The sequence below is a fragment of the Somniosus microcephalus genome, chromosome 23 (assembly GCF_052327205.1).
Source record: "Somniosus microcephalus isolate GS21.2 chromosome 23, FLI_Smic_1.0, whole genome shotgun sequence".
Lineage (NCBI taxonomy): Eukaryota > Metazoa > Chordata > Chondrichthyes > Squaliformes > Somniosidae > Somniosus > Somniosus microcephalus.
Window position 1 is genome coordinate 10,091,972 of NC_141009.1, and position 14,193 is coordinate 10,106,164.

General features: G+C 43.8%; 1 protein-coding gene across 8 annotated transcripts in view; it reads left to right on the forward strand.

Annotated features, from left to right (window-relative positions):
* Positions 1-12,844, forward strand: part of usp20 (ubiquitin specific peptidase 20) — an 86,801-nt gene extending 73,957 nt beyond the window's left edge. For 3 of the 8 annotated variants that reach the window (XM_085965371.1, XM_085965369.1, XM_085965370.1), the window contains exon 25: positions 3,431-11,635. The gene's annotated coding sequence lies outside the window, so the exon portion shown is untranslated. Of the gene's footprint in view, positions 1-3,430; positions 11,636-11,770 lie in introns of those variants that run through there. The other 5 variants (XR_015073330.1, XR_015073327.1, XR_015073326.1 and 2 more) reach the window with 4 other exon arrangements.
* The last annotated feature ends 1,349 nt before the right edge of the window (positions 12,845-14,193 follow it).

The following is a 14,193-nucleotide window of genomic DNA, read 5'->3' on the forward strand; positions in this document are numbered from 1 at the left end:
AGTAGTACGTAGAATAAAGGGATGCTGCTTACCAATGTGTTTGAGTGAAAGTGGGATGCTGCGGCATTGAGCTCTGACTCCAGCTGGTGAAATTGTGTGGAATGTTTGCTGACAAATTCCCTAATCTTTTGGTGGTCATCTAGTGTTAAATTGGAACCCGATCATTCTAAGCACAGAAGGTGTAAAGTAGATGCACCAATGCCCCGCTTCCCCGATCTACAGAAACGATATGCTTCCCCAAAAGCAGGTTGGGGGAAGAGAAAATAAGATTGAGAGTTATTTCAGGTTGTTCCAACACCTGTCGAGCTAGCTGCACAGCATCATTGGCAAAGGCATGAAAGCTGATCGCTTGTCCACTGCTAGCTCGGGAATGGTGTATGGCATTTACATAAAATATGCAGCGCAGAAACAGGCCATTCGGCCCAACTGGTCTGTGCCAGTGTTTATGCTCCACACGAGCCTCCTCCCACCCTACTTCATCTAACCCTAAAACGAAAACAGAAAATTCTGGAAATACTCGGCAGATCAGGCAGCATCTGTGGAGAGAGGAAAAAAGTTAACGTTTCAGGTCGATAATTTTTTTAAATCTGTAGATCAGGGAAGCAGGGCATTGAATCATAGAAATTTGCGGCACAGAAGGAGGCCATTGAACCCATTGGGGTTGATTTTCCTGGCGCTGTCAGGCGGGGTTTCAGGTGTTTGGGTGGGGGGGGGAATCCCGATTTCGGGGGTCCCGACACCATCCCGCCCAAAACCCGCCTCCATGTAAGTTTCAGGTGAGGCTGGGACCCACCAACCCAAGGCGGGAAGGGATTAGTGCCAATTAACTGCCTGTTAACAGCTAGTTAACAGGCAGTTTTTAGCCTAATCCCTATTTTGAGGGGTGTCGTGTGGGATTCCCGACGGCTCCAAACCACGCCAGGTTAGAGCAGGCGGGCCGTCGGGTTGAAGGACTTGGAGGGGTCGCGATGTCGGTGTTCAGGTGAGTGATGGGTGCATGGGTGCAAAGGTAAGTGTGTTTGGTGTGTCTAAAGTGTGTAAAGAAGTTTAAATTACCTGTACTTACCTTAACAGCCTTTCCTCCTCTAGGTTTCGGGAGTCCTTCACTCAGCCGGCACTGAAAGCAAAATGGCTGCGAGCTGTCAAAAGTGACCGCCTTCAGCTTTCATTGCCGGTGAGACTTCTAACTGAGTCTGTGTAGAAGGACTCAGGTTAGAAGTCAGACTGTCAGTGTTTGACAGCTTCAAACAGCTGTGAAACACTGATATTTCATCTGTCAAGACCTCTTGACAGATGAAATTTCAGTCTGTGATGTCACCTGTTGCCGGGTGGCCCTTAATTGGCCTGCTGAGCCCGCTGGGTGGGCTTAACAAGGTCAATCAAGGGAAAATCATGTGGATTGGCCGAACGTCGATGTAGGCGGGACTAAAACCCGAAAGTTGTAGTCCCGCCTCCTTCCCGACAGCTTTATGAAAATCTACCCCATTGTGTCTGTGCCGGCCGAAAAAGAGCTATCCAGCCTAATCCCACTTTCCAGCTCTTGGTCCGTAGCCCTGTAGGTTACGGCACTTCAAGTGCACATCCAAGTACTTTTTAAATGTGAATAGCATTTCTGCCTCTACCACCCTTTCAGACAGTGAGTTCCAGACCCCCACCACCCTCTGGGTGAAAAAAGTTCTCCTCAACTCCCCTCTAATCCTTCTACCAATTACTTTAAATCTATGCCCCCTGGTTATTGACCTCTCTGCTCAGGGAAATAGGTCCTTCCTATCCACTCTATCTAGGCCCCTCATAATTTTATACACCTCAATCAAATCTCCCCTCGGCTTCCTTTGTTCCAAAGAAAACAACCCCAGCCTATCCAATCTTCCCTCATAGCTAAAATTCTCCAGTCCTGGCAACATCCTTGTAAATCTCCTCTGTACCCTCTCCAGTGCAATCACATCTTTCCTGTAATGTGGTGACCAGAACTAAACACACTACTCTAGCTGTGGCCTAACTAGTGTTTTATACAGTTCAAGCAAGCATAACCTCCCTGCACTCCTATTCCATGCCTCGGCTAATAAAGGAAAGTATCCTGTATGCAACCTTAACCACCTTATCTACCTGTCTTGCTACCTTCAGGGATCTGTGGACATGCACTCCAAGGTCCCTCTGTTCCTCTACACTTCTCAGTACCCTACCATTTATTGTGTATTCCCTTGCCTTGTTAGCCCTCCCCAAATGCATTACCTCACACTTCTCCAGATTGAATTCCATTTGCCACTTTTCTGCCCACCTGACCCCTCTATTGCTATCTTCCTGCAGTCGACAGCTTTCTTCCTCACCATCAACCACACGGACAACTTTTGTATCATCTGAAAACTTCTTAATCATGCCCCCTACATTGAAGTCTAAATCATTGATGTATACCACAGAAAGCAAATGATCTAGTACTGAGCCCTGCGGAACCCCACTGGACACAGCTTTCCAGTCACAAAAACATCCGTCGCCCATTACTCTTTGCTTTCTGCCACTGAGCCAGTTTTGGATCCAACTTGCCACTTTCCCTTGGATTCCAGGGGCTTTCACTTTTCTGACCAGTCTGCCTTCTGGGATCTTTTCAAAAGCCATGTTAAAATCCATGTAGACTACATCAAACTCACTACCCTCATCAACCCTCCTTGTTACCTCAGAAAATTCAAGGTCGGACACGACCTTCCCTTAACAAATCCATGCTGACTGTCCTTGATTGATCCGTGCCTTTCTAAATGACAATTAATACTGTCCCTCAGAATTTTTCCAACAATTTATCCACCACAGAGGTTAGGTTGACTGGCATGTAATTACTCGGTCTATCTTTCTCCCTTTTTAAACAACGGTACAATGTTAGTAGTCCTCCGGCACCACACCTGTAGCCAGAGAGGATTGAAATATTATGATCAGAGCTTCCGCTATTTCCTCCCTTGCTTCTCTTTACAGCCTGAGATACTTTTCATCCGGGTCTGGCAATTTATCTACTTTCAAAGATGCTAAACCCCTTAATACTTCCTCTTTGGCATTGGTGCATACACTTTACACCTTCGGTGCTTAGAATTGTCGGGCTCCAATTTAGCACAGATGCTGCCTGACCTGAGTAGTTCCAGCATTTTCTGGTTTTATTTCAGATTTCCAGCATCCGCAGTATTTTGCTATTGTTAATCTCGCCCCATCAGTGTACTTAACTAACTTCCACTCAAAGGCCATCTAATGCCATTTGCCTCAACTACTCCTTGTGGTAGCGAGTTCCACATTCTAACCGCTCTCTGGGTAAAGAAGTTTGACAAGAAGGAAACAAAATACAACAGATGGAAATATAAAGTTGAGGTGATCAGCATGGGAATCCTAAGGGCGGTTGTTTAACCAGCGTTAATACTGGGACTAACGAAGGATAAACCTCTTTGTTTTGCAGGCTATGTTACTGAACTCAAGGATGTGAACACTGCAACGTTTGCGCCTGTGATGAATCTACGTGAGCACTTTGTAATTTAACTGTAGAAATTGTCTTTTTTTAAATATTTTATTTCTTCCTGACTAAATGTATGGCTAGGGGGGGAAAAAAGCGCGTGGCATTATACATTGTATAGTAGACAGTGCTATGGAAACACTATAATGCTGTACTTGCATAAGTCTGACTGTATTTCCTTTAAAGTAGGGTCTACACTTCTGTCTGTCCAATGCGTATCTATAAAACTTAACTTGTTCTACCAAGCAGGTCTGTCATTTATATATCTTAACTACATTAAAGATTCAAGCCTGCGATGCAGACCTACGATATCACTACGACACGCACGCCGCACAGCTGAAACGGCCCCAAGCCCGGCAGGTTAAATGAAGTCTTCACAAGGAGGCTTTCGTAGAGAGAATTTCTCCCAGCGGTTTGGTTGGCGATTTTTACAAGGCGAAAATGTAAAGTTGGAAAGCAGTGACTCTGCTGTCTATGAAATCACGCAAAATGTGCCCGTTGCGGTCAGCTGCAGAGAAGTATTCCCTGCCTCTGCCATGACCTGAGACCTTAATGAGCTTCATGTGATTTGATGCCAGGAGCTTTACTGCTGAAAAGTGGCCTTTTTGGCTTTTCTGTAGAAATAAAAGATGAATTTGCCTTTTAAATGTCAGCTGGACGCACTGGTCAGTGCTGTTGCAAATATTTTTTTCCCACTGTAATCTATGCAGCAAGTGTTGGGTCTCCTCAGCATATGTACAAATATAATTGTAGTGGTACTCCCGTGCTCTTATTATTCTCCCTTCCTAAGCATCATTTCCCAACTTATTGGACAGACAGGTCTTTGTGAGTGCCACTTTATCCTACGATGAGAGATTGAGTAGATTGGGCCTATACTCTCTGGAGTTTAGAAGAATGAGAGGTGATCTCATTGAATTGTCTAAGATTCTGAGGGGGATTGACAGGGTAGATGCTGAGAGGTTGTTTCCCCTGGCTGGAGAGTCTAGAACTAGGGGGCATAGTCTCAGGATAAGGGGTCGGTCATTTAAAACTAAAGGGATCAAGGGATATGGGGAGAAAGCAGGGACAGGGTACTGACGGAACAGGCTCGAGGGGCCGAATGGCCTACTCCTGCTCCTATCTTCTATAAGACTGAGATGAGGAGGAATTTCTTCACTCAGAGGGATGTGAAACTTTGGAATTCTCTGCCCCAGAGGGCTGTGGATGCTGAGTCGTTGAGCATATTCAATGGTGAGACAGATAGATTTTTGGACTCTAGGGGAATCAAGGGATATGGGGACCGGACGGGTAAGTGCAGTTCAGGTCGAAGATCAGCCATGATCTTATTGAATGGCGGAGCAGGCTCGAGATGCCGTATGGCCTATTCCTATCCTAATTCTTATGTCCTTATGACCGGATGTCAGGTTTGTCAGAGTTTGTAAGCAGGTTAGCTTGTTCTGATTTTTTTTTTTCTTAATGTAAACTTGTGTATGGTCTAAAGGGCCTGGCCGGATGATCCAGGGCAGGTCAGGAATTCACCATAGCAGGAAGTGCGAGAAGGGACTTGTGATTTTACTTTGCTGTGCCATTGACACTATCAGTATATACTCTGTGCCAAAAGTTTAAAAGTCTGCACTGGGGAAAAGCCCTCAATTTAAATTAGAAATTCCCACCTGAAGGAGCAGTTAGCAGGAACCACAGTGCCAGACCTCTGATTAATCAACAGGAGCAGCCATGTTTGGAATGAGCACTAGTCTCGCGGGTAGAATCCAGAATGAGGGGGAGGATCCACACCAGATTAGATGAATAGAAAACTGCAGTAACCTGCTGCAACCCTCCATACAAATCTTAAAACAAAAATCGTCGTATGGCTGGGAATAAAGATAGCAGCCTAGGACTGAGATGAGAATTCTCTTCACTCAAAGGGTTGTGAATCTTTGGAATTCTCTACCCCAGAGAGCTGTGGATGCTCAGTCGATGAGTATATTCAAGGCTGAGATCGATAGATTTTTGGACTCTAGGGGAATCAAGGGATATGGTGATCGGGCGGGAAAGTAGAGTTGGGGTAGATCATCAGCCATGATCTTATTGAATGGCAGAGCAGGCTCGAGGGGCTGAATGGCCGATTCCTGCTCTTATTTCTTATGTTCTTTCCCACACACCCATTGGTGCTGCTTTGAGTGTGCAGGTTGGAGTGCTTACTTTGCCCTGAACTTTCATTGGGATCTGCAGTCATCAAAGAAGTTGATCATCTTGGGATCTGCAGTCATCAAACATTACTGTTGCTGGAACAAATAAGCTGTATCGTCTCCTCGTGATTCGGTTAATTCAAATTAATTGATTAATTCAAGCACGAAATTCCTGCTTTGCTGTATTACTTACTTTGCTTAATTCAGTTTATTGGATGATTCATTTGAAACAACTTTAAATGATTAATAAACTGAATTGCTAAATTGTAGAAGCTGGTGAGAGTTACAGCGATAAAACTGAATTTGATGGCATGTACATAATTGCTGCTCCATACGTACCACAACCTTGTCTCACCAGTTCAAGGCTTCATTCATTGACTGATGTAAGATTTTCAACAGTAGAGTTATGGGGAGAGCGCAGTAGAACATTTAAATTGTTCCTTAGATACTGTCATCCTTATCGTTTATAAAAAATAAAATTAAAAATTAACCAGCTTCTTTCTCTCCAATTGGAAGTAAAAGTCCTGACGTTGGCTAACACATTTTTGAGTTTGACATTTAGTTTTTCACGGCCTAAACTGATCCGAGGTCTGTCTGTCATGAAATATTTGGTTTGAAGTGAAATGCACAATTCTGTTCAGCGCAGTGCTGTCGTGTGACAGTTTCTACTGCATCATACTGATGGCGAGAGATGTTTGGTGCCCCTCCCCACAGCTGAAATTGGGTACAGCAGCACTTTACAGTAACGCTGTTCTACTTTTGCAGTGTTTTGTACCCAGCTTTAGACTGATTCTCTCTGCAGACCCAGATCTGTCTATCTTCATGCCACCTTCCCTGACAAAAATCAGCTCCTGGATCTCAAGCAAGTGGAATTTCTATCCAGGTAGCTAAGTACAATGTACTAGGTGTAGATGATGAGCACAGAATTTGTTTGTATAACTAGCTATAGGTGCCGTGTTTTTATTAACTATTACTATCCGTAAAAGTTGGTTTAGGTAACGCATTCGTGTAAATAATTGGATAATGGGGTTTTGTACCTTGTACTTTGCCAATTTGGGATTGCTGGAAGTTTAGTGACTGACGTTGTCCCTGTTTTGCTGTATGGAGGCTCGGGGTTTGTTACCCACTCGTCTGCATGCGCAGAATGACCTGGAGCACAGGGAGATGAGTTTCTTTTTATTTTGTACAGAGGGGAGGGTGGACGAGGAAGATAATGGAGAAAAAAAAATTTGTAAATGTTTGTACAGCAAGTATACCAGTCAGATTGTCCGTGAATCTAGAATAAGAGGATACTAAAGAGGCGATATTAGGCCTCTGATGAAATGCAGTATTAAACGGCTGGTGAGCTGCCTGACCCATCTCGGTACCTTATTTCACTTCAGATGTCCTAATATATCTCGTGGCTGCTTTCCAAACCAAATTTGATTGGGTGAATATTCTTGTTTAGCGTCAGGGTGCCAATGTCCAATTCTGAAACAGCCTCGACATTTTAACCTATGCAAGCTGAATTATTTTACCACAGTTTAATTATCAAATTATTTTTCTTGAGTGACTATCTGCCCCTCTTTCCCCCAGTGTCAGCCGTGGCTCAGTTGGTAGCCCCCTCGCCTCTGAGTCACAAGGCTGTAGGGTTCAAGTCCCACTGCAGAAACTTGAGCACAAAAATCTTGGCTGACACTCCAGTGCAGTGCTGAGGGAGTGCTGCACTGTCCGAGGTGCCGTCTTTTGATGAGACGTTAAAACAAGGCCCCCGTCTGCGTTCTCAGGTGGATGTAAAATATCCCAAGACACTGTTTAGAAGAAGAGCAGGGGAGTTCTCCCTGGTGTCCTGGCCAATATTTATCCCTCAATTAACGTCACAAAAACATTGTCTGATCATTATTGCTGCTTGTGGGACCTTGCTATATGCAAATTGGCTGCCGCGTTTCCTACATTACAACAGTGACTACACGCCAAAAAATACTTCATTGGCTGTAAAGCACTTTGGGACATCCTGAGGTGAAAGGCGCTATAGAAATGCAAGTATTTTCCCCCACCCTACAAAAAGAAAATATGTGGTTCCTGTATTGTCCCTTAAAATATTTTTTTAAATGTATGTACTTTTGAAAAGAAACTTATAAATTGAGTGAAGTATTTTCCCAATGCTGCTGTTTAGTTATGTTTTCAACCTCCTGCTCAAGTAGCTCGATCCATGAGTTGAAAGATTGCAGTATCTTGGTAGCATCCCAGTGTTGGGTGTAACTCAAGCTTGTTATCTATATTTAACAAAAATAAAGAACTTTACACATCCATTTTTTTTGGAAGTGTGGGGGGTGGGCGGGGAGAGGTTGGAAGTCCACCAACATTTGTATTTTAAAGACCTGTTCGATACATGTACCAGCAGATCTCCCCTGGCATTGCTTACAGTAGGCACTTGCGAGAGACCCTGAAATAATGTTTTTGATCAGCTGAAATTTTTCCAAGATTGAGTCAACAGCCTGCGGGTTTGTTTTTAAGCTGCAGGCACAGTTAAAGTGTGAGGCACGCTGTATGCAAGACTTGTACCATATAGGAATGGCGGAAGTTCGCAAAACGTGCGATCTGCCAGTGAGCCTGTGACACAGAGAGAAACTAGTACAGAGGCTTTAATTCAAGCTAATCCAGGAGCCAAGCAGCTGTTGCAAAAACTGAAATAGTGTGGTAGCTGGAACCTCCAAGGTTGATTTCCCCCCCCCCCAGCAAATCCATACGTGTGTGGTACACATTGGAACACCAGTTGTGCTGCATTTTTTTTCTATTCTTTTCCCTTTAAAAATGTGCTGGAGAAGAGCAGTGCCCGAGAGAGTGGTCTTGATATCAACAATGGGTTGATTAGCCTCCTCCTGTGCTAATATTTCCATGATTCCATAACATATAATTAAAGCCTCTGTACTAGTTTCTCTCTCTGTCGCAGGTTCACTGGCAGATTGCACGTTTTGGGAACTTCCGCCATTCCTATATAGTACAAGTCTTGCATACAGCATGCCTCTCACTTTAAGTGTGCCTGCAGCTTACGTACTTGGTGTACGTACAGTTGGACAGGTGTGTCGTCCACGTCCAGGCTGGTGTATGCAACCATATCTAGCCTCGAGATTTAAGGTGTTCTATTAGCCCCGGTCTGTTGCAAGATTACATGTATTTCAATGTGAAGTTTCTAAGGAATGTGTTAAGCTCCTTTGTGAAAGGTTCTGGTTTTAATTACCGATGCGTTTGTAAGAAAACACATCGAGTGCGCAAATTATTTTTGTAACTAAATATTTGTTGAAAGCCGCCAGATTTTTTGTTGCGCTTCCAACAATATTGGTTGCTCCGATTTAAAGCATTCAATTTCAGAATCTAATTGAAGTGTTTAAAATGATTAAGGGATTCGATAGGGTAGATACAGGAAACTTATTTCCCCTGGTGGGGAATCCAGAACAGGGGGACACGATCTTAAAATTACAGCTCGGTCATTCCGTTGTGAAATCAGGAAGCACTTTTTCACACAATGGATAATGAAAATCTGGAACTCCCTTTCTCTTTCCCCGCCCCCCCCCCCTAAAAGAATGTTGATGCTGGGTCAATTTTTTTTTTTCCAAGACTGAGATCAATAGATTTTTGTTACATAAGGGAACCAAGGGATATGGAGCAAAGGCGGATAAATTGAGTTGCGGTACGGATCAGCCATAGTCTGATTGAATGGCAGAAGTGGCTCGAGGGACTGAATGGCATCCTCCTGTTCCTATGTTCCAAATCCCCACTGTGTTATGCACCAGATCAGGAATGGGGAACAGAGAAACATAGAAGATAGGAGCAGGAGTAGGCCATTCGGCCCCTCGAGCCTGCTCCGCCATTCAACGAGATCATGGCTGATCATCCAAACCCTAGCACCCGGTCCCTACACCGACAGCCATCCCACCCAAGCCCTATCCCCGTAACCCTGTAACCCCACGTATTTAATCCCCCCTAACACTAAGGGTCAATTTTTATCATGGCCAATCAACCTAACCCGCACATCTTTGGACAGAGGAGCCATCTTCTACAATGGATGAATCTTGCCCCTCGAGCAGTCTGATTTAGCTAGTTAGTGGCATGTTGCAACATTTGGAGCATTGCATTGTAATATGCTCCCAGGAACATTCCCCAGTAAGGCATCGGTCACTTACCTTGGGAATTAGAGAATATTCCTGGATTCAAGGTTTGCCTTGTTTATGGCACATGATATGTGGAGAGCTAATATCTATCCCGTCATGTAGAGAATTGTGAGTTGGGTACTTGGAGTCCTACAACCAAAATACTCCCAAATCTCCCTTTTGCATGATACCTTCGTTAACTAATGGACTTTTGCTTTCATTAAATTCCCTTTTAATGTTTTGAAACTGGTGAAATTCTATCAGGAAGCGTATAACTGATTTGCCAAAATATGTTATTGAGGAAAAATGCCTAAAAGTCGATATAAAATGTGCTGTAATGCTGCACTCTGTTTGCTAAGGTTTCAATATGATCCAATTTTGCCACTCTTGTTATAGGATTGAATGTGAATCACTTACATTGGCCAGACTGCTGATTCAATGTCATAACGTGTTACTTTGGCACAGTTGTAAAGGTGGGATTAATCTGCTGTAATTTTTATCTTGTGTAGCGACTGCAAATTGCACACTTAAATTATTCTCATAATTATACACTTGGGGGTTTCATTATTGCTTTATAAGTAATGCGGATCTGTTAAGTGCATAAGATATTTAAATAAAGTGAAATAAATGGCATGAATAATTTTGTTAATTCCTCCTTCATTCCATTGTACAGTTTGAACTATTGTCAGCATAGCATAAATTTTTAGCAAAGTTACAAAGATAATTTTAGTTTACTGTGATTTTTTTTTATATGTATTTTTTTAAAAAGGGTTTATGTTTATTGAACTGCATCAGTTTCTCTCAAGTTCATTTCACAGATATTCACAAAGGTTAGTGGAATCTGCCCAGAACTATTTAACCTGCTACAGGCACACGCTGGTGAAAGAATTAGTTTCACTGCATTAAATCCATCTATTCTGCTTGACACTCAAAGCGAAAAATTCCCACAGCTCAATCCAACGGAAGCTTGTTCCGTGTCATTTCCATTTAACGGCACCATTTGCAAAGCTAGAAAACAAGATGTTAGAAAAATGAGCAATGCTTTGTGACTAATCTACAGTTTCCCGCCCCGTACGTGTAACAAAATGGCTAATCTGGTTTTCCCTTGGCAATTACAGAGCTTGTTCACTGTTCATCAAAATGCTGGTTTCCTAACACCCATAACTCAGTAACCACAAAGAATCGAAGAATTTGTGGAATCAGAAAGATTTGCCCATCAATACATGGCAAAGACTGCTGTACATTAATGTCCAATTCAGTATTGTACACACTCTCCTAAATTGTGTTGCCATCAGACCGAACATAATGTTTTTGTACTACTTAAATATATTTATGGAAATACACTTGACACTTCAGTTGCTGAAATCATAAGTCTCTCTTTGGAGCTGTAATTGGTGTCACGTAGGACTAGGTCTTGGCTGCAGAAGGGAGCTCTCAAGATAATTGGAGATTTGAACGTCTGATGGTCACCCCTAACTATTGCAAAATCATGGAACCTCTCAAAGACATTTTTTACGGGGTGGGGACAGTTCATCTCGTCCAGTTTTAAGCTTCACCGCTGGCGTTTCTGAAGCTTCTGCAAACGCTACAGGGTTTTCTAAATGAGTTTGGGTGGGAGATCCCACCACATTGGTACATAACTGGTCTCAATTACCAAATGTTTCCCTGGGTTAATAATGAGCATTCTGTTCAGGTTTGCCTTGCCCTTTTTGAGGGGTTCTAGGGGGGAAGTGGCCAACGCCTGTCCCTAAGACGGGCGGCCGCGCATCAACCTGGAGAGGTCCCGCACAGGCCGCCCACAAGCGGTAAGAGATACCGCGCAGCAAATTTAAAGGGACTGTGCACGGGGGGGGGGGGGGGGGGGGGAAATTAGAGGGAACATTGGAAGTGCTTCATTCAGAATTAGCACTTGGATTTCTGTGAAACTGGAAGTGTTTCATTTTAACAAACAGGCTAGTCTCCCAGTATTTGTTTTCTTTCTTCCCTAGGACATTGGCCCGTCTTCGATTTAATTCCGTGAATCTTAAAATCAGAACCTTAGAGTGGTTTGGATCCAGCTGCCACATTTTGAGCATGAGGTTGGCGAAGGGGTGACTGTCGATTGTACCATCAACTGGTTGATTGTCATGTAATGCAGCATGTTTGCACCCAGGAGCACCCTGCCATGGCCCCCATACTAATGAGGGGGGCCTGGTGAGGAAGAGAGAAACTTGACTCTCCGAATAAAAGCTGTAACATCATTTTTGTTTCTGAATTTAAGTTGGGGAAGAGGGAACTCATCAAGTCCTCTTTTAAAAAAAAAAAAAAAAAGATTGTTTCCAGACAGATTTTTGAACGATAAGGGAGTCGAGGGTTATGGGGAGCGGGCTGGGAAGTGGAGTTGAGGACAAGATCAGATCAGCCGTGATCTTATTGAATGGCGGAGCAGGCTTGAGGGGCCAAATGAGCTACTCCTGCTCCTACGTCTTATGTTCTTGTGTCTTATGTTCCGATAATCTTCTCCAAATTTCTTGGTAGGGGAAAGCCAAATCGCAGCTGAACACTTTGCTTGCCCTCCATTGATTTCTAACCTCCACAATCTGAAAATGGTTTGATTTTTTTTATAATTCCAAAAAGAGAAATGAACCTGATCGCACGTATTCCCGCTAAGAAGATGGAGCTTGGAATCCTCTCCGAATCCAGAATCTGCTTGACTCCCAAGAGCTGACTGTTTGGACAAGATGATTGATTTGAGCCCTAAGTTACAAAGCCCCATCCAAAATTTTTTTTTTTTAAAGGCCTTTGTTATAGAAGCCGCTGCTACTTTAATGTATAACATCAGGGCTTAAAAATACCTCAAGCTATTTGTCGAAAGATCTTTCACGGAGTGAGCTTTCACTGTTCTAGCTCTGAGCTGCAGTCCAATGGGTTGACTGCGGTTAATGTCTCCGTCTGATTCGCATGTGACGGCACGTGTAGATGGGCGATACACAGATATGGTGATGGTGTCATTGCTCCTGAACGGGAATGAGTATTTCAGATGTTTCATCATGCAATGCGTTATTCAAATAAACACACGTTCATTAAGAAAACTCCAGTATGTGTGTTTTTGTTTTCTGCTTTCGTTTGTCAAAAAGGGGACGGTGGTCAGAGGGCAATCCCTTCTAAGCCCGTTTTGCGTAGGCCCTAGTGACTGCTCAGTGTGGTATTGGCAGACGTATGGGAGTAGGCCAGCTGCCCTTTACCCTCTAAAGTGGGGACCAGTAGATTTAATAGTACGGGGGGGGGAGGGGAAATAAAACCAAACATTTTTTAAATGGTGAGTGGAATTAATGCATCATCTTCTTATGACTTGCTTCCACATTAAAAATGAGTTTTCAGGTGACTGATGAGTCCAATGCGGGACCTACAGCCTCTATCACAGGTGGGGCAGACGGTGGTTGAAGGGGCGGGTGGGTGGGGTGCTTGGGTTGACTTGCGCTGCCTGCGCTTGGCTTCCGCTTGCTCCCGGCGAAGAGACTCGAGGTGTTCGGCGCCTTCCCGGATGCTTCTCCTCCACTTTGTGCAGTCTTGGGCCAGGGTTTCCCAGGTGTCGGTGGGGATGTTGCACTTTTTCAAGTCTAGGTCTGTAGTTATACTCCCACAAATTGATTTTTGGATGCGCGTTGATGCTAAAAGTGACAGCGTAGCTCAGGCTGGGACCTGATTCCAGAACACGCTAAAGCCAAAATGGAGGCTGTCTCACAACACTTACCAAGAAATGATTTTAATATTCCAGGTGGCTGCCCTTCTGTGCTGATGAACGTCACTTTAGTTGCTGCACAAATGTCTCGGTCGCTTTTCCAGAGAGGAGGCACATTCCTACATTTAAAATGCGGTTGACTATTTAATCGGAATAATCCTTTGAAAAGACATATTTGTATGGGGGAGGCTTTGCTTCTGTGACACCGTCGTTCACCCATAACTGTCACTGACCTCTACACTCGCCACCTTTTGTGTTGGGATGTGGTTCAGGTTGTGAACTGGGTGGATTAGGACTGGAACCTGATTTAGTCCTGGCCCTAATACTGAACAGTCAACACCAATAACTTGCCCCCATTACCATCTACTCCATAGTTAGTGCCATGGAATCTTCATCCACAAGGGAAGGAAATCTGACAGTAAAGTTCATGCACATTGCCAAATATTTTGCACTCCAATGCTTGTAATCTCCCATACCACTTAAGAGTGGGACTCTCAGTTTAGTAGCATCCCTTAATTTCATGCTTTGGGATAGTTGTGCATTTCTTAGGCAATCTTGTTCTGGCCTGGGACTATAATATGATCCTAAATATGTTTGTTCCCCTTTTGAACTGAAAATCCTCTCCCAGCAGACCATTATAATGTCTTTCAATTCAATATGCAAGATCAATACATCGTTGGTCACCTGCAT